The sequence below is a fragment of the Lissotriton helveticus genome, chromosome 3_1, assembly GCF_964261635.1.
Source record: "Lissotriton helveticus chromosome 3_1, aLisHel1.1, whole genome shotgun sequence".
NCBI lineage: Eukaryota > Metazoa > Chordata > Amphibia > Caudata > Salamandridae > Lissotriton > Lissotriton helveticus.
This window is the reverse complement of record NC_136061.1, coordinates 382,829,319-382,850,846: the sequence shown is the minus strand read 5'-3', so window position 1 is coordinate 382,850,846 and position 21,528 is coordinate 382,829,319. Positions and strand designations below refer to the sequence as shown.

Below are 21,528 nucleotides of genomic sequence, written 5' to 3'. Positions count from 1 at the left end.
ACGTGTGGAGAAAAGTATTTTCCTGTTTAGCATGAATCACTTCTAGTTTTTTTTAGACGAATATAAAACAAAAGTATTCATAAAAAAAGAAAGACATGCACAGAAATAAATAAAACAAGCTCGTGAACAACCACAAGATATAAAAGATTGCTACTATCTTAAATAAATATATAAAAGCAAGTTAATGCACTACACATTTTAAAACGTGCTTTTATCAGACACGAAGATACACATCTTACACATTTTCTACATTAGGAAATGAAAGCTTGCAAATATACTATATAAAAAGGATAATGCTTACTGATACCCGAAACAAGAGTATTACATCTTACAATTGGCCAATATGCCTATATTACAGCTTGCTAATGTCATATACAGAAAGCATGTTAATATTTGACATCGAGCTGTAAAAACTTCCTAGTAATATATTTAAAAGTAGAAAAGCCTGCTAATATCTGGCAAAGATATTTAAGACTTTGCTAACATCCAACATAAACATTACATAAACACGCTAAACCTACCAAGAGATATGAAGCCTTGCTAATATCCAACAAGCTATACAAACTTAGTACAGTCCAACATATTGGGTCATGTACCCCCAGTTCTGTATTATAAGGATGTTTTATATCATTGTGGAGTTTCAACACTATTCAGAGACAGAAGACAGCAGGCCACTTGCCATCAAACGGGGATGAAACTCCTAGGTGGAAGGCTTCAACATTAATGTATCTGGTTAGGAGTATGTTAATCAAGCAGACGTATATCAAATCAAATTCCATGTAATTGAAACATGGAAAATTGTTGTAGTCTAAAATGTTGCTACCCCTATCTGCACGCCAAAAACAGAAATCTGTCTGCCATAATGTCGCTACTAGATACGATAAGTTAATACTAGCAACAAGTAACCATATTTTCTATGTTATGTTATGTTACTATGTATAAGCGCTGGTTCGCCAAAGCTTTTAGTGCTATCAAAAAGAAAAAGTGTTAAAATTAACTATTTAATGTGAAAGATTAGAAAGGACCTATTAAATGAAAGAGATGATGGAATAGACCGTGAGTAGCAGAGACAGTTTTTGTTTTTGTTGTTGCCGCCACATAAAAGGCTCTGTCGCTAGTTTCAGAGATGACCAGTAAGACAAAAGGAACTTTCAGGCTATGAACTGGGAGGCGGTGCCATGCATTGCACAGTGCTCACTAGCTAGAGCCATAAACAGGACCCTCTTCTTTAAGGGTAGCCAACAGAGGTAGTCAAGAACAGGGGCAATAAATAGTCACTCCGCGAAAGATGCCTGAAATACGCAGAGCAGCCGCTTTCAGTACCTGGTGGAGACATTGTATGAGGTTATCAGGAAGATTAAGAGAGCAGGTACTACCTTAGTCTAGTAGACACTGAACTCAGGCCAATGCTGCCGGAGTATTATGGCTGGCGTTGATATAGGACAGAGCTGTCAGAAACAAGTGCTGGTCACCTCAGATGTTCTATGGAAAGACCTGCGTCTAAGCAAATGTGATATAAAAATGAGCCTGTAATAAGAAAATATTGTGGGGCGTTACAGACCTGTAACACTTTGCCATTGATTATAGAAGAAAAAGACGTGCTTATGTCTGACATGAAGATATGAATGCATGCTCCTATCCTAGACATATATACACATGCATGCTATTATCAGAATTAAAAATTAAAAATATGAAACCTAGCAAATATCCAGCATGAAGACTCAAAAACTTGCTAATATCTGAGACAAACATCTAAAAACTGGCTATTATCCTACCTATAAACGCTAGCTAATATCCCACATAAACCTATCCAAAACTTCCAAAATCCAACGTGATGATCTATACGCTTGCTTATATCTGAAATAAATAAAAGCATGTTAATATTTTGCATACACACATAAAAGTTTGCTAATATTCACCTCAAACATTTACAACCGTCTAATATTTATATAAAGCCTTATACTGTGCTTTTATTTGTGTCACCTAGATGACAACAGTCAAGGGAGATTCTTCCCAAAAAACTCTCTGGCTGACAGCCTCCCCTTTCCAAAGGTCTGCATTAAAAAATACGAATCTGATAGACACCCAGAGAGCTCGGATATCTCGGTTCCCTGGTATATAGTACTGGCTGGCAGCTCCCAGTCCGGTGCAAAGCTTCTCAGAAGTAGACTATAGTAGCAGTCCTTCTACTATATGCTAGGAGCGGCAGAGCCATGAGAAATGTGCACAGCAGAAGGTCATCATGAAAGCTCAGATTACCTATCGTAATCATAATCTACTCTTTAATTACTAGTAATCTTCATTACTCTGATTAGACTATCTCATCCCAGTGCTTAATATGAAAAGGTGTGTCTATCTCTAGCAGGGCAACACAAGACCCAGCTAAACGCAAACAGCCCCCAGAAAAGTAGTACAACATCACCAGAGAAATGTGGTTAGGAGGAATGCAGGCCTCACACATGATGAGTCCACATTACCAGAGGGTGGGAGGCAAGCAGCAGAAGTAGTGCAAAAGATGTAGAGAGGCTTAACCCTCTCCCCACTAACAGGGAGACTCCATCTAGGACAGCAAAAGCATATCAGAAGCAGACCAACCCAACCCTCTAGTGGAAAGGTAGAGCCCAGATGACCCCAGCCAAGGGAAACGGGCACAGAACAGTCAGCAACATAGCACTAATATAAGGATAAAAAAAACATGAGATGGCCAACAAAAGGCTCAAAAGGTAGACCTGGGACCCCAGGCCACAACAAGTAGAAGCCCAGTCACCACAAACATTGGCCTAGAGTCTAAGGAAGCATATAAAGGTCTGAAAAACACCACAAAGGAGAAAAACAACTAGCCCATAGCAGTAGGCAAGGCCACCGGAAGTGTGGCAAACAGTACCACCAGAGGCAAAAAGCCTTGTCATGACCTACATCCTGCAACAAAGCTTTGGATGTAATAAGAGGAGCAAAAAAAAATTACTCACAGCACGATGTGTCAGTCCACTAAATGAAAAACAAGATAGGGATACAGCACACACATCAGAAGACTCAAACACTGCGCGAAGATACCAAGTTCAGCCCACACCTTAGCCAAACCTCCAGCAAGGTAATTTTCAGAGCCCTACACTGGTCAGGCAAGCCCCAGAACCAAGAACAATTAGAAACTAATCAAAGGCAGGCCTGACATTGGAACCGTTGCCTCCAGCAGGGTAGACATAACCACAATGCAGGAAAACAGATCACACATCCCACAAGCTCCCAATCCCAGCAGCAAGCACAGGGGAAGCCCACTCTGGAAAAAAGAGGGCACTCATCCACCACTCAGCAAAGGCACCCTTACACCCAACCAACAGTATATCAGATACCATGGGCAAGAAGAGACAGAGTAGAAGGCAAAGAGGAGGAAAGTGCCAGCACCCATTCCAACACATCCATGGCCCGGAGAGGAGGGAAAACCAAGGACGCTATCCATGCATGCAACATGTGCACAGAAAGGGAGAAGGATCTTAGTCAAAGGGTTAGAAAAACTCCAATGGCGGGGACACCCTTCAAGAGACCTTAATCATAGGACAGCCAGATCCAGACAGCCACAGGTTCAAGATATAGCCCAAGAACAAATACACATGCCCCAAACCCTGCAGGGACTAAAGGGTGAGCAGCGTAGGGCAAACCAAAACACCAAAGACAAGTTGGCAAAGGAGCCACAACCAGGCCAGGGAGTAAAATAATACCCCACAACAAGTGGTCAACCCGGCAGCACCCAGATTTGGCAAGACCAAGCCCAACAGGGTGACAGGGGTTGCTTCATGCCAAACCCCTATCAATTAAAGGGATATAGGGCCTCAACCTCCACAAGTCCCAACCTCAGGAGAGAGATCAAGGTGTAAGGCTTTAAGATTCCCTCCTGGAACCAGAAAAAACACCCTAACCACATGGCCAACAGCCCAGGGACACCACCGCCCAATCATCTGTCAAGACTGCACGGCTCAGTAAGAGGACCCAGACCCAGCCAAACCCAAAGGAACACCCCCAACACCCACAAATAATCCAAGCTTGTCATACCAGAAATTCAACAGAGGCGACCGCTTTGCACAGATGCACTTGCACTTCTAGAACCAGAAACCAGAGAGGGTGTGAGGGCAAGAATGATGCAAAAAGCTGTCGACAAAAACAGCCAAAGGCCCAAATGGAGACAGATTAAACAGGAGAGACACCTATTACTGAGTCCTCCAAAGCCCAAGGCCAGAACTTTTCAGAAGAAACTGTGCAAGTCAGCAAGCATGGGGACCAGATGGGATAACCCATCGATCAATCACACCATTAAATGATATGAAGACCTACAGCCCTAAACATCCCCACTCCAAGCCAAAAGAAAGAAGATACTGATAGTACCAAACAAAGGAGTTTGCAATTAGCCAGGCAAAATGGCCCAACACCAGCCTTAAGTTCAGCACATAGCAAAAGAGTGAAGCTCATGACAGAACAACAGAAGGTAGAGGCAGTCAACCAATTCAAAAAGCAGCTGTTGCCACGTTCCTAGATTTACCCAGAGGCCTGCTCAATGCAACCCGACAAACCGGGAGAAGGCAAAAAGGGTAGGATCCAGAGATCCAATCAGGCAACAGGTGGTCCCAAGACAAAGAGACCAGGTGCAAATCTCGATACCTCAAAGCCCAGTAGGGAACAAATGGAAAAGTTGAAGAGCTGCTTGCATCAAGGAAAGAACAGGAGGCATACACGGTCATCATCAAAAGGGCGGAACCTGAGCTACCACCCTAATGCACAGCCGAGAGGACACAAAGGGGAGGACCCATGCTCAATCACCTCCAGTGGAGGGGGAAAGCAGCACCAACAGTGCGGGGAAGGTGCAAGAGGGTCCAACAGAAGGAGCCCCAAACCCAACTACAAGCACAAAGGGAAGCCCTAAAAGCAATAATCTACCAACAGGGAGAGCTATAACATACAGGAGTAAGGGGCTCCTAACCCAAATTAGGGATACACCAAATTGAGAGGGCTCCAGGACATCCATGAGAACAGTCCCTCCTTGTCCTAACTGGCAAGGATGCACCAGAAAAGAGAGCAAATTGAAGCATCACTCCAGGTCTAGCAGGGATCCCTATAAGGTGAGGATGCACCAGAAAAGAGAGCAAGTTGAAGCATCCCTCCAAGTCTAGCTGGGAACCCTAGAAGCCTGACTCCGGGTTATGCTCAGCCTTACCTGCACCCCTATACAAAAAAGGAGGGTACTGCTTCCTCCATGAAAACTGCAACTCAAGGAAGTTATAAGAAGGGTCTTTTATTGGTCTTTTATTAATTGCACAGGATATCAAAACTAGACAGTCCTAGAGTGCAGCCAGATTTTAGTCAACTGCCTAAGATGTTGCCAGATACATTCCATTAAGATTACATATGACATGGTTAACATTTCTGGCCCAGACGAATATGTGAGCATTAAAAGTAGGACACAGCAGGGGGGAAGGAAGGCCACCACTTCGATAGCAGCTAAATCTAGATGTACCTCAATCTCAACCAGAAACAGGAGGCCTCATGCAGTAGGTAGACCGACTGCCTGCCAAGTGCTGCTGAATATCACCGAAGATAGCCACTAGTCACCAGGCCCCCCGAAGATCAAACACACTCCCATTCCTCACATGCCAACAATTAGAAGGAACAATACGGAAGCAGGCATCCTAGTACCTCACTAAAAGAGGCACAAACCTCGAAGATCAGCACAGAAACAAGATGAGGGTAAAGGACGGGCCTCCTCAGCCAAGAAAAATGGGGCTCACAAACCAGCAACCACATAAGACTAGCAGCCCAAGCAATCCTCCGAACCACACAAATGCAGAGTTTGCATGAAGGGGCAGCCAAAAGTGGGAAACAGAGCCTGGCTACATGAAATGTACAGGAAGAAACTGGTGAGCAGGGCCGGCTTTAGGGCAGTGCGACTGGTGCGGCCGCACTGGGCGCTGACCTGTGGAGGGGGCGCTGAACTCGAGGGTGAGGGGGGACACTGTGTGTAGCAATAACTTATTATTGTAGATATTAGAGGCACTTTTGCCCTGTGGTAGTGAGAGAATCCAAGAAGGCGGTCATGGGGTCAGGGAGCATCAAAAATGATTGTCGCACCACAACGGGCGTCACCAGTGCTAATGCCGGCCCTGCTGGTGAGCTCCGATATCGACCAGACCTGTTGAGATGGGAAAAAGAGAAAGAGAGAAGGAGAAATAAGGTTTGCCTCTGACAGCATTTCACTGACATACAATTGGGAAAAAACTATGTTTTTGCACTTCAGAAATGAAAACTTAACAAATGCACAAAGAAATCACTTGAAACCTATTTTAGAATAGAGTTGTCTACACTAATCCTTATGTGACTACCATAGCAAACAAAGGCGGAATTGTCATGGTTACCAAAGGACATAGTGGATTCTGCTCAAACTCTTTATTCTGGGAGCAGCACATGGCGATCTTAAAATCAGCAAACATGAACAAATGGACAGAATAGTTCTCTGCGAAAAGTGGGAAATCCTATGAGAGAGCCTAGGAGGGGTTAGGATGGAGCAAAGGAGCAGGCTAGCACAAGCTCCTTCACAAGCCCCGCAGTCACAAACACTCACTGAGACTGGGAGAAAGAGACACTCCCACCCAGTACCTCTCAAACCCCCAAGACGACCCTCAGCATTAACTAGCTGGCCTCAGCTCGATGTGTGACCGCCCATGAGGTTATTTTATGTTGTGATAACTTATATAGCGCACGATTACCCAGAGGTGTCCTGGTGCTAGTTACCTTTCCAATACCCAGATACCCAGATCCCACCAGAAGGCGTAGGGCAAAAGAGAGTGTGTGATAATTCAAACCGAGCTATTTGTCAAACAGCCATGTTTTCAGGCTTTTCCTGAAAGATGTTAAATCAGTAGATTGTCTGAGATAAATGGCAAGGTCGTTCCAAGCCTCCACTGCACCAAGTACGAAGCTTTTGCCCCCCCAAGTGGCCTTTTTGATGGCTGGCTTGGTAGACAACTTGGCCCCCGAAGAGCGAAGATTCCTTGTTGGTGCATACCATGTGAACTGTCGTCTTAAATATTCCGGTCCAGAACAATGTAGGACCTTATAGACCATACATAATGCCTTGAAACTAACTTTATTTCTCACGGTAAGCCATGACGTTTTTTTACACCTCCAGAAATTGAGGCAAACCTTGGCGTACCAGTGAGGAGCCTAGCTGCGGCATTCTGCAGCATCTGGAGCTTGTTCATAAAGCGTTCCTGAATGTTTAAATACAGGCCATTACAATAGTCAAGCTTTGATAAGACCAAAGCAGTGTTGACTACCTAACTGTAAAAAAAGGCAGATTTTATTTTATTGTTTTGATAGCAAATGCGGTTTTAGATGAAACTGCGTTTATTTGGTCTCCAAAATTGAGTTTGTCGTCCACAATAACACCTAAGTTTTTAGCCTTCTTCGTAGGTGTAGGAAGAGAACCCATCAATGGCGTCCACCAATTAGGTCCAGAAATTATGGTCATTACCAAATAAAATCACCCCTGTCTTATCAGAGTTCAATTTTAGAAAATTGTCCCCCATCCATTTGCCTACTGCTTCCATGCAATCCTGAAAACGCCTCTCAGTCCCAAGTTCCTGCCCGGGTAGGAGAGACACCACAATTTGGGTGTCATGAGCATAGGTTGTAAGATCAAATCCAAAACCACTAATAAGTGGGGCCAAGGAAGGGACGTATACGTTAAACAGCGTAGGACTAAGCGAGGACCCCTGTGGGACTCCGCAAGGCAGCACAAATGGTTTGGATTGGTAATCACCCATGGGACACCATCTGGACTCTGTCCGAGAGGAACGATTGAAGGAGTTTCATGCTTTGTTCTGGATCCCACACGCCCTTAACCGGTCCATCAGGAGATCTTGGTGGACCGTGTCATAGGCCGTGGACAGATCCAGCAGGACCAAGGCCGCTTTGCCACCCTGGTCCACAGCCTTCCTAATTTCCTCAGTCGTTTTAATGAGGGCCGACTCCGTGCTGTGTCCCTCTCTAAATCCGTATTGCGTGGGATCCAAAACATTCGTCTCTCGAAGAAAAGCACTAAGCTGTTTATTAAGGGCCTTCTCTATCAATTTCGCTGGCAGAGGAAGACGTGATATAGGACGGTATCTGGAAGGGCAGCGCAATTCTGCAGAAGCACAGATTCATGTAGGTGTCACGCAGCGCAGCATCCAAGATGGCTGCGCTGTGTAGAATGACAGGGAGCGAGCAGGACAGTGCTATTTTCACATAGAAATAACTCTCTACTCCACCCTCCCTAGCGCCTGCACTAATTTCGGCTGCCGAGTGCCACGCATATACCTTGGAGCCGTGGCATTAGGGTGTGTGTGTGTATGAGTCTACCATAGGATTTGAACAGGAAGGGTTCCCTTCCTGTACAAAATACTATTCTTAGACAAGTGAAAAAGGTTTTCCTTATTTTATGTGAGTGCTGCACAGTGCAGCACACATGCAAAGTAGGAAATACATGGAAAAATGAAAAATTTTCTCAGTTTAATGCCTGCTTTACACCTGCATAAATTTTGGCGCTGAACCTTATCAACTGATGTTTGAGAATAGGGTTTAGCATCATAAAGCATGGGTGGTAACACAGGTATGCCCGTGTACCACCCATGTAAAGCCCCCTTGACGAAAAGTAATGCAAAGCAGCGTTTTGCACTGCTTTGCGTTACTTTTCCGTACAAACCAATGCAAAATGACAATTTGCATTGGTTTGTGAATCCCAAAAATGGTTTTGCGTTGGTTTAGCATTACAAATGTAACGCCAATTTGACGCTAAACCTTTGAGAATCTGAGCCGGAGAGTGCTAGTCACCTTAGATTGAAGGGCCCAAGCAGTAACAGAAACTTTGCAGGCCTCTGGGATCCCTGGGCAAAAATATATAGACTGCCACTCAAACTACCTCAGAGGAGCTTAGTGACAATAAAAAAGTGGCAGGCCTCAGCATCGCCTACTGCGACTTGCCCCAAGTTCAAACCATGGTCACTAGAAGGGTAGTGAAGCCCAGCAGACGCAGGTTACATCACTGTACACTGGAAGGAGCCTTTAGGCAACACAGAAATGTTAAGCCTCAGTCCCGCTCACCCTACACAGTTTGGAGGCCAAGCTCAGACACTTGAAAAGGCAGCCATGAGGCATACCAATGCCCAGGCATGAGACCAGGATATGATCCAACAAGCAGGGAGGAAATGGTATGCCAGTACCTAGCAGAGAGTCCCACTCACTACCCCTTGGCTTGGAAGACATTGCCAAAAAATTTAAACCAAAGAGAAGCAAGGACGTGGACCAGATCCATCATGGTCTTAGCACTCGGCAGGTCACCTGCCACTTTGTTGTCCTCATGATGGGGATGGAACTGGTTGAGAGGGCCAGAAAGGAGGGAAATGGGAATTCTGAGTTTAACTAGGTCACATGGTGCCTGGGGGGAGGTGTATGCACCTGATATAATAAGGACTGGATGAGGAAGGATTACTGATTAAATAAAAATGAAATTTCTAGAGAGTAATCCTGCATTTACCACTCCAATTCTTGTCATAGTCCTGGTAAGTGAGGGTATTAAGCTGCTTAGAGCACCTCGAGCAAGACACAAGTAGAGGGAATGCAGTATAAATATAGTCTCTGCAACACAAAAAACAACATCATGCAAATCTGATTGACTCAAAAGACATTATGGCAGCCTTGAAAGGTTAGTTAGTGCTCACATCAAGTTCAAACTAAAATATAATCCTGTTAGGAAACCCAGTAAACACATCTCCGTTCATCTAAAGAGTTTCTAGACTACTGCTGACAGGGACCTATACCTGGTGCCCATGTTGCTAAATATAGGTCACATCCACTATGTTGGCTGATCTGATCAAAATACCCTTCCCAAATAGGAATGGGGAAACATTTAGGAAGCTTTCAGGATTCCAGACACTTGTTGCCAATTCAGAAAATCCACAAACCACTAACTTAGACCAAAGACACTGCATCAAAGACATTGTACATATTGGTCTCCCTGAAACATTCCAATCGAAAGATGCTGGCAACGGTTGCGAGAACCATTATGACCGGGCACCATGGACCCACTTACTGGAATAGATTGAATGGTTCCAGCCCGTAGAGTAGGTACTCGACAAATAAGATGGGTCTGTATTCTCCTCAAGTTGCCCAAGGAAGTCAGAGAACGGACGTTCAGGAAATAGAGAACCATTTACTTCAGGTACTTCCTTGCCAAGGGGACCACAAGTACACAAACATCATTTCCCCCTAAGTCTACAGCCATTGTCTGGCTGGTGCCATTTTGGAAGCCAGAGTGAAAAAAGACTTAAACAAAATTTTACAGCACAACAAAGCAGCAGGAACCCCATTCCCATATGTATTATATTGTGTCCCTCTGAACCATGGTAGCAGAAACAGTGTAGGAACTAACTTGGTAAGACTTATATTCCATCCAAAGGACTGGGAAATAGCGTTCACTACCAGAGGATTTCTTCCTGGTTAACACAGGGAAGGAGCTTGAATCAGGTATTGATGTATTCATATGACATGGAGAAATCCAACTACAGTTAACAGGATGTTTGTGAAAGACACAACTAAATGTGGAAGCCTTGAACTGTAAATATTCACTGGGGAATGCGAACTGTAGGAATCATCGATGCTGGAGATAGATCATTAGATCTTTACCAACCCCATTATAACATTGAGGTTTTACTAGGAAGGAAGTCTCCAGAGGTATTAGATATCAGAAAACAATTGGCAAAAACTTCCTTTCACAATGCCTTATATAAAACTGAAACAACCGTTACCTTCTGGATCAAGGCAATGACACCCTCCTGCAGAGACTTGTGCCTCACATAATTCTGAGGCAGGGAAGTGAGAATCACCCCTGAATCTAACGCAATCCAAAGTGATATAAAAGCATAACCAGAAGAGGATCCTCAGCCCTGCTGCTGTACCTGGTTTGTTGAGATATCATTAAAGGAAGCGGATATGTCACCAAGATACCTCCAGGCATCAGGTGGAGGCCCAGGCATTAAGGCACCAATAACATTGCATTGTACCCCATCTTCCTAACCAGTACATCAGTGTGAGGGCCAAACAACCCTTAACCCAAAAAGCTACCTCGCCCACCATCACCCAACTTAAGTATTGACCTTCACAAATATCAACCTGTTGGCTAGCATGGGAGGGGCGAACTAAAGGCGCTACCTTCGCCCTCACAGACTGGAACCTGTTTATAAACTTTAGCATGCCCTCTCCAGTAGATGGATTAGTTTACTGTCAAGTCATAGAATGAATTATAATATATAGATTTTTCTCTTCTACCTTAACCACCTGCTGACTGCATTTCCCCCAACAGCACTATTGTATTAGACCTAGTAAATAAATGCATGGTTTTTTCCTTTCATTGGGTCCCTTCTTACTTTCTCGTCTATGGTATAGCCACTTGCACATTGTTGTAGAGGTGGGTCCTTTGCGAAGAACAGGCTTAGACATACTCAATTGATTAAGAGTCGTTTATTGAGGACCACAGTTACATAGAGAACCCATCCTGCAGAGAGCTGAGTACAACTGACTACAAAAGTTTGAACAGCGCCAGGCAACCAATACCACGTTCCAATTTCTAGAAGCTGTGGCTGGCAGGGAGGAATGTTGAGAACACCACATCTCCTCCCCCTTCACAAACAAAACAGCAAATAAGCTTTTGCCAGACAATAAACAAATAGCATGTAAGGCCTGAAAGAAACAAAACATGTAAAAAAACAAAACAAAGTGCATGAAATTGATCAAGAAACACATTCTTGTAAGCGTAGAGGGACACGCTTTAAGTGTAATGGTCTAGACACCCTTTCCAAAGTCTCAGGCTCCTGAATTGCTAAGCGTGTAGGAGGCACACTGGGGGCACCCAGAGATGACAAAGGGCAACATTTTGCCACCCTACTAAGATTCCAAATCTTGTGATCACTTGTCTTTATGACATTTTTTAACACTTTGATAACCTGAAAAGGTTTACTAAATTTTGAAATTCCTCCAGTTCTCCTTGGAGACTTTATTTTGACCCAGTCTCCACCATTGACTACCGTACTCTTGACAGCCTTTCTTTCATCATACTGAACCTTCCATTCAATCATAACATCTCTCTCTCTTTCTCTCCAACCATTTGTGCTGCCCACATTGTCACTCGCTAAGGCCCTCTTGTCACACACCCAAGAGGGAACAATCTCAACATTCGCCATTCTACCTTTGAACAAGTGAAAATTATCACCACAGGACCTTGCCGGTTGTATGGCTTCTTTTAAAACCTTGAAAAACCTTTCCACAACATTGTTGGTTTGAGGATGATACAAAGAAGCTCTCTTGTGCTTAATCCCCCTTAAGAACAGAAATTCTTGCATTGCTCTTGAGGTAAATTGAACACCATTATTGGACAAGAGAGTTTGTGGGAAACCTTCACACTCAAAAATGTCATCTAAAAACTCAATCACCACAACAGACTCCACAGAATTTACCACCTTTATCACAGGCCACCGTGAAAATAAGTCCATGCACACAATGACGTAACGGTCTTAAGATTTAAGCCTCACCAGCCCAAAAATGTCTATTGAAATATCAGACCATGGACCAGCCGCTTGATCCCTAATGATCATGGGTTAAGTAACTTGTCACAACTTGTCACAATTTGCCCACTCAGCACATTGACGAACAAGCCTCTCAACAATACCGTCCATGGTGGGCCACCAGCACGCCTCTCTGATTCTCTCCTTGGTCTTGGAAATGCCCCTATGTGAGGCATGAGAATTTCTGGCCAACTTATCCCTCAAAGCAAGTGGCGGAACAAGCTTACTACCGTGCAAGAGGAGTTCTTCCACTACAACCAAATCTTCTTTGACCAGCCAAAAACCCCTGAGCATCTCATCACATTCCTTCATCTCACACGAACCACCTTTTACCATGGCAATGACTTTTTATAAAACATCATCGCCCACAAGATGTTCCCTTCATTCACTTTCTGTTAGTACACCCTCACTGATCAAACAAACATTGACTTCTTCTTCTAAGTACTCCCCTCCAAACCATTCAACATCATCAACAGTGTCATCATCTCTACTTCCAAGTCTCGAAAGACAGTCAACAAGAACATTATTGCTCTCACGGTTCAAGCCGTACATACCAGCTCGGAACCTGAGGTCATCAGATATGTGTCTCCTGACAGTCCCCAGATTCAGATTGGCCACTAAAGGAGGAAAGTCCCTGGCCGTTCTAGGTACCAAGGCTTGGAATAAACTCCCACAAAGCCTGCGGCAAATTCCCACTGAGAGCGAATTCAGGAAAGCCCTGAAGACCTGGATTTTTAATTTACCAGACACGGTTAGCAAACTGCTAATCTAGGCTCTAAATAACACTCAGGTAATATGATGTGAGTAGTTTTTCCGGCCCACTATCTAGGCTACGGACTACAGCGCCAAGATGCTCCTTGGAGCGATAGAATGCGCTTTACAAAAGCTGTTTTACATTACATTACATTACATTATTGGCACAAGGTAAGTACGTCAACTCAAATTCAAACTCTTGCAGAGCTACCACCCATTTGCGGATGCAATGGGAAATAAAATCAATATCAAACAACAAAATGGGGGGAGGTAGAGGTAAAAGCTAGGTCCACCCTCCAAAAACAGTAGTAGACCTGAAAAAAACAAAGTATCTGGTAGAGAACCTAGCCAGAGGTGTGATTTCTTCACTCAAATTAAGTTTGAGAATCTACAGGAAAGAAACATTTTTCTTTCTTGAGTCCCCTCCCTCACCGGGGTTTCCCCGCGGTGACCATCTCAGTCCTCTACAGACTGAGACGTGCTACGACTTGCGGAATTACGTGGGAGCACTGTTGTGAGAACTATATGTAGTGCAGGAAGTGGAGTGGAGTGGACAAGAGTGAGTTTAAAAATACCTAGCTAGTGGGCGAAATAATTTTATTCTTGCTCCTAGTCGGTATAAGCTAAAAACGGGGTACAATACTGGAAAACCTAGCTATAATGGGTTAGGTGTACCTAGTATCAGTCAACATGTTTCGAGCATTCCCCAGAGCTCTTTGTCAGGACTACACAGGGACCAGCCCTGTGTATACCACTCCTAACTAACCTTAATAAGGTGAATGAATATAGGACATTAAATGACGCTGCAACTAATACGCATGCAATAGTAAATACATACGATTGAACATTTTCACGTAGTATCTGTGGATAAAAAGAACAAACATTGTTAAGGGAACCAAAGCCCCCACAATCACTTTTTGGATTGACTGTAATATTTCCTTATTTGTGCACAAAAGTCTCATCCATGATGCGTCAAAAGCCTTTCTTTGTGCCTGTATTGGATTTAGAAAAGCTGTCTCTCACACTTGTTTGACATGATGCCTTATCAATTGTAGTTAGCACGTGATTGAAAACATCAACACACCGTGATAATGACACACAAATCACACACATATATTACATACTTTTTAGGTAGCAAAATTGCACCCCATGGACTTGGAGGGGCTGTCGGTGTCTCAATTAAAATACCTAAAACGAGTAAAAGAAGAAAAACGGGGGAGAGCCTTGTAGTGGCTTCCTGTTACTGTAAACAAATGAGGTTGAGCAAATGTCTCTAAAATGAGACTCGGATTACCGGGACATCCGTGGGTCCGGATGTCATGCCGCCTGAAAGGAAAGGACTTACTTGAAATGAGATATCCTCATGGCGAATTCACCTAGCCGGTGCCCCTCCAGACCTCATTTTAGCACGTCTCGTGGAAGGGCCAGTTGAAATGCTTCCGCCTTTGCCGACTCTTTGCTGGAAAAAAGCTGGTGCGGAGGAAGAAAAACTTCAAAAATGGTCACCACGTTCTAGCTAATCGTGGTGGCCATATCGAATGAGTATGTTACTGTGAATTTACACAAAGGAGGCTGTGGGTTTCGGCGATAGCTGATTAACCTGAGTGTTGGTTTTTTTCTAGATTACGCTTGAGCGAAAAAATAGTTTTTTTATAATATTAATAAAATGCAATTTTTTATAAAAACAACGTTAAAAAGTGGTCTATATAAATGGTTATCAAAAGCAGTGTTTTTTTTACTGTTCATACAGTCTAAAGCCCAGTATTCCAATCAAAATAGAATAGAGTTTTCAAAACTGGCTGCCATGTTATGGTTAATCGTGTTGGCCCTGTTTGGTGTGAATGGTGTTTTGAAAATCATCTTATATGGTGCATAATTACTACTACATTGGTGCATCGTATTGATAGTGTATTACTAATGCTCCGATAGCCAAATGTTGTTGGGAGCTAAATAATTGTAGCATAATTAATCAAGGTTCTTAATTGGTAGAAGTCTTGGCCCTCGTGAGTTTTCTTCTGGCAAAAGGACCATGGTGGGTTCTAAAACTGATTACAGGCTAAAAAATGGCTGGAATAGTATGTTAATGATGGTTCATACATAACCAAAATCGGGTGGATATTGTGGCCAAAGGACACTTTATATTGGCAGATTCTTCATTAGTCTTGTAGATGTTTTTGAAAACTTTCTCTCACGCGAACTGTCCCCATGGTATATCATCATTGAGGCCCTCGCTGTCTTAACGTAGTATGTAAAATTACAGAAAGATCAAAAGACCTTCTCACACGAGAAAGTGTACCCCTACACTAGGGAGGACTACACCCCGTCAGTGAGAAATCCAGGATACAACACAGACAGCGATGGATCCGACACATGTTCAGATCACTCTGATTCCAGCTGCAACTGCAACAATTCCAATAGGAACGGACGGTCAAGAGGAGGACGTCTGAGGAACAGGGGAGGATCCAATTTTGGCTGGCCTCCTTACCAAGGAGCACCGCCATATGGCCCCCCACCACAATTATTCTATGGCCCACCACCTTTCCACCAACATTCATACCCATACTGAGATGGAGCACAACCTCAGGAACAATGAAACCAGTCTTTTTTAGGAAGAGGCAAGGGACCACAATGAGGAAGAAACAGACAAGGTCAACAAGTCCAATAGGCACAACCCCTGGAAACCGCGAGGAGCCACACGCGGAGTATGGGCCCACTGTACAACCCATCAACGAACAGCCTACCAGCTTAGTGGTGAACCTTTCAAACACCACCTTGACATCAATTCAAGAGTCTGTCCTGGAAAAAGGATTGGGTTTCGTACCTACACCGAGTATGGATAAGTTTAAACTCTGTTGCGAGCTAAAAGAGTTCATCTGTAGGATTAAACTTGATGTATTCTTCAAAGACAAAGAACCAAGCACAAACAGCAGCAGAGACACCGAACTTCACAAAAAAATCGAATTTCACTCCACCTGCGGCAAGTCTCCCGGTGAAACTTCTAGCTTTTGAGAAGGCAGTATTGAAGGAAGTTACTGAAATTGACCCCAGGACCATTATAGTATTCCACAACACCAGCAAAAAAAAACAAGAGCCTATCCATCTGCTGTCCAACGACACAAACATAACAATAAAACCAGCTGACAAAGGTGGCGCTATCGTATTACAAAATACGACAGCATACCAAGAGGAATGCCTACAATTATTGGCGGACGAGAGAAACGATGCCATAATACAAGAAGACCCTACGGAACGCCTGCGCATCGAAATCGCGGGTCTAGTAGAAGAGTCACTGATAAATGATTGGATAACCAAAAAAGAAGCAGATTTCTTGGAAAACAACAATCCCACAGTACCTTACTTTTATACCATCCTGAAAATCCACAAATCAGTGGATAATCCACCAGGGAGAGCGATTGTATCCGGCATTGGTTCCATCCTTGAACCTCTTTCCAAGTTTGCGGATAAATTCTTACATCCCCTAATTCAAACTACTAATACTTACCTTCAGGACACAAAGCTGTCCTCTGCCTCCTACAAGATCTTCGTTTCAACCCTTTGACCACCATCCTGATAGGCTTGGATGTAGAAAGCCTGTACACCAGTCTGCCACACAAAAAAACACTGGACATTCTGGAAGAACTATTCTTTCAAGAACAATGGCGGTACCACACACCGAGACATGTTGTACTGGAATGCTGTCGGCTTGCCCTGACAGGGAATTTTTTCCAATCTGGGGAAATCCTATACCTGCCCTCCTTGGTCCGACATGACTCCACGCTGCTCTTCGAGACTGACGGATCCCTTTAAAATGAACATACAGGGACCTCAGACCTAAACATACTGCATTGACCTAGGTGACAGTGCCAAAAGACCAACATTCTACAAGTCTATATTTTTTTTGTCACATGGAGGAAAGATTCCTGATTGGGATCCACCATCTAAGTAAGAATAGATTGTCAGAAAGGACAAACTGAAGAGAAACCTCTGGCTTCCTCTACACACAGTTTCAGCCAGCTGTTTGGAGGAATAATTATTCTGACAAACCCTAATTGTCGTATAGGAGGGAGGTTTTGTTTCCCCTTGGTGGCTCTTTCCTTTATCCAAAAGGTTACCGCATGAAAAAGAAATCTCCAGACTGAGTGTATACCCATGTTAGTCTTGATAAAGATGGACCTATAAAGATTTTTCAATCGAAACGCGTCGACACTAAACTTCTGTACATAATCTTCTTGGGGAACATTGGTGCCGGAGAAGCATTAATAGTGATTGCTCCAGGCTGTGTTCTAGTATATAAATCCATAACAGATATGTAATGTGTTGAGGTCTAACTTTTGTCTGTACACTCGCTATTCACTTTTCATGCATTAGATAGGATGTATTTTTATGAAATGTGATTCGAATCCTCTTCTGTTTTTAACTGTGTATTCATGTGTTGTGTTTTTAACCTGAGAAGATTGTGTATCAGGTTTAATAAACTGAGTTTTACATCTAAAAATTTTTTGGGGGGGGTTATATGATTTTCCTTTGTACTTAGTGGCTCTATCGAGATTTAAAAACGCGGTGAATGGGGCGTGAACCAAATGAATGAGCTGTAAGGTGATGTGAATTCTGCATGTGTGTATAGGTTCCCAAGGGATTTCTTATTCTTTCACGAAATCCTATATCGCCAGAAGCATGGTACGAGTATGGGACGGACTTTTGCACCAGGTGGTGGGTCTTTATGTCCATTACCTCGAAAAAACAAGAAATACTCAACAACAACAACCCACACATCAATCATGTTCAACTTTGGAAGAGATACATAGACGATGTGTTGCTAATTTGCGAAGGGAGTGAATCAAAAGCAACCACTTTTCTAGATTGGCTAAACTTACAAGACCCGTACCTCAAGTTCACTTTCACTATGAGCCGATCCCACTTGGTCTTCCTTGAACTGAATATCATCGCACAGAATGGTTTCTTAATTACAACGGCACACTTTTAACCAACAGCAAGGCACTGCCTTCTGGTATATGACAGTTTCCATCCTAGACAACTCAAAGACAATCTTCCTTTCAGACAATTTATGCGATTGAGACAAAACTGCACTGAGAAGGAGGACTACAACACTCAAGCAAAAGACCTGTCCAGGAAATTGATACTGAGACATTACCCAAAACACATAGTGTCAAAAGCAAAGAAAAGAGCTTCCAACAACAACAGGGAAGCTCTTCTGGAACCCAAACAAAAAGATTCAAACGAAGATAACAAGAGACCTATCTGCATAACCATATTTAAAATTTCATCCGATAGTGACAAAGATAGTGAAGAATCGTTGGCGGACCCTGAATAGTGGTGGCCTGGACATAAAACAACCTATGTTCAGTCATAGAAAAGGGAAAAACCTCAGAAATCACCTAGTACACACGCGTCCCAAAAATACAGCAGAAACAGAAGGGCCATTACGCTTTTTGCACGCACTCCCACAGGGCCACTACTCGTGCAGTAATTGCAGCGTGTGTCACTTACCATAGCTACCAAAAAAGTGGTATGTAATAACGGCATGACATGGGACTTACGAAGTTTCACTAACTGCAACACAACAGGGGTAGTGGATCTGATCACCTGTACATGCAATATACACACCACATAGGGATGACCACCAGAAAAGTCAGCACTAGAATAGTGGAGCACCACAGTAATATACTGTGCAAACGCACCACAACAAGAATGACAACCCACTTCCTGGAGAAACAACAAACCCCAAATGATATGAAGTGGTTGGTACTGGAACATATAATAAGTCGCACAAACATTGAGAAGAAACTACATGAAAAAGAACAACGCTGGGTGTTCAAGGTACGTTCCGACAGCGAGGGCCTGAATGATGATATCCCATTGGGACAGTTCTCATGAGAGAAAGTTTCCAAAACATCTACAAGACTAATGAAAAAGCTGCCAATATAAAGTGTCCTTTGGCCACAATATCCACCCGATTTTGGTTATGTACGAACCATCAGTAACATAACAAAAACTTTGTTGGGGGCATACCTGGGACTCTGTCCACACGCCGCTGGGGCCCACACGCTGCCTGTTCCCCCTGCCGCCGGTCATTTCCTGCTTCACGGCCGCCGGGGAACTACAGCTCCCAGCAGGCCGAGCGGGTCACTTCCTGGCCCAGCGCGCCCGGAGGCGCAGAAAAGGAGGAGGCTCCCACTGAGGAGCGGGGGCAAAAACTTTGTTGGGGGCATACCTGGGACTCTGTCCACACGCCGCTGGGGCCCACACGCTGCCTGTTCCCCCTGCCGCCGGTCATTTCCTGCTTCACGGCCGCCGGGGAACTACAGCTCCCAGCAGGCCGAGCGGGTCACTTCCTGGCCCAGCGCGCCCGGAGGCGCAGAAAAGGAGGAGGCTCCCACTGAGGAGCGGGGGCAAAAACTTTGTTGGGGGCATACCTGGGACTCTGTCCACACGCCGCTGGGGCCCACACGCTGCCTGTTCCCCCTGCCGCCGGTCATTTCCTGCTTCACGGCCGCCGGGGAACTACAGCTCCCAGCAGGCCGAGCGGGTCACTTCCTGGCCCAGCGCGCCCGGAGGCGCAGAAAAGGAGGAGGCTCCCTCCGCGTCGCGGAACGCGCGCGGGACTGCGCCGGGCTAAGCCCGGGCAAAGGGCGGGCCCTCTGTGGCCCTCGGAGGCCGGGGCGGGCCACCCCACTTGGTCCTAACATAAGAGGTACAGAGACACCATACAGTTTACCTATCTATGTTCCATTGTCCAGTGTCGTCGACGGGCCATACATAGTCCTCCCATGATGTCTTTTTGGGAAGAGCTCAATGTCGTGTGCGGCACTAACTATGTCCCTGATACATTAACTCCCCCCAGACTGGGCAAAGCCAATGATCTCATAAACTGTACCACCCAGATTGTGCCTGTATCCCCTGACTTAATCCAATTCAACAATGAGGAAATTCCATTAAATGTTAATCTAATGTGTCGTAGCTCCCCATCCCTCCCTGCCAATCCAAATGTGTTAACGCCACATAAAGCAGGGTCTACATTAAATAATCCTGTTTCCCCCTTTCAATCGACCCTATTGGCCGAATTTGAGCGACTGTTGAATGCTGCTTTGTTACCCCTGGTCACTAAAATTAAGGAGTTGGGAGACAGGTTGACCAGTGTTGAACTAATAGTAAAAAGGTCTTATCCACCTACTGTAAATTCTGCTGTTTCCCCACGTTCTACGCTCTGTATAAACCCGGACAAGCCTATTCCTATTGAACTCAGAAAAGCACGAACAATTGACCCTGCCCTGAGTATACCCCTCCCAAGGGGCCATAATAACGCTCCTAACCCCACTAGTGCCCCTTTTAAAGCCCCTAGATATCCTCAGCCAAGAAGGCATAGAATTAATTTACCCCCTGAAGCTGCCCCCTACGTGTCCGTTCTTTCCGGGGTGCCTGAACTTGGTCAGGGAAATCACGAAACAACCGAGGAGCTGCTAAATAAGACCATCTTTTGGCTTCACAACAATAGACCGCTGCCGCCCGCCCTAGATGGCGGAATTGTGAGCGTCAGGAGGGTGGGGTGGTTAGGCAGACTGCCTAAAGACATCTCGGGAGATCTGATATTGATCAGATTTAAACACAGGAACATTGTCCCCTTTTTAAGACTTTCTCAACCAAAACCCGGTGATGCCCCTATTTCTATTTGGGACTTGTTCGATTTTTACCCGGGTCCCAGAGTAATGAACAATAACAATTGGTGAAAGGGGACTCTGGCCACCATGTGTTTTACTCAGACATGTAAAATGGAAAAAGCCCATTTTGTTCTTTTGTTTTAAATTATTTTTGTAATTGTATGTTTGTATGATATTTTATGAAACTCTTCGCTTATATGATATTTCATTGCTGAATATCGAATAAAGCATATTTTGAACCTTTGAACCATCAGTAACATACTATTTCAGCCTTTTTTAGCCTGTAATCAGTTTTAGAACCCACCATGGTCCTTTTGCCAGAAAAAACTCACGAGGGGCAAGACTTCCACCCATTAAGAACCTGGATTAATAATTGCAAAAAAATTTCAGCTCCAACAACATTCGGCTATCGGAGCATTAGTAATACACTATCAATACGATGAACCAATGTAGCAGTA

The 21,528-nt window shown here is 44.3% G+C and overlaps 1 protein-coding gene across 2 annotated transcripts in view; it reads left to right on the top strand.

Moving 5' to 3' along the window:
• Window positions 1–21,528, top strand: part of LOC144822502 (solute carrier family 13 member 2-like) — a 375,313-nt gene that overhangs the window by 324,485 nt on the left and 29,300 nt on the right. The gene's annotated exons all lie outside the window — the stretch shown is intronic.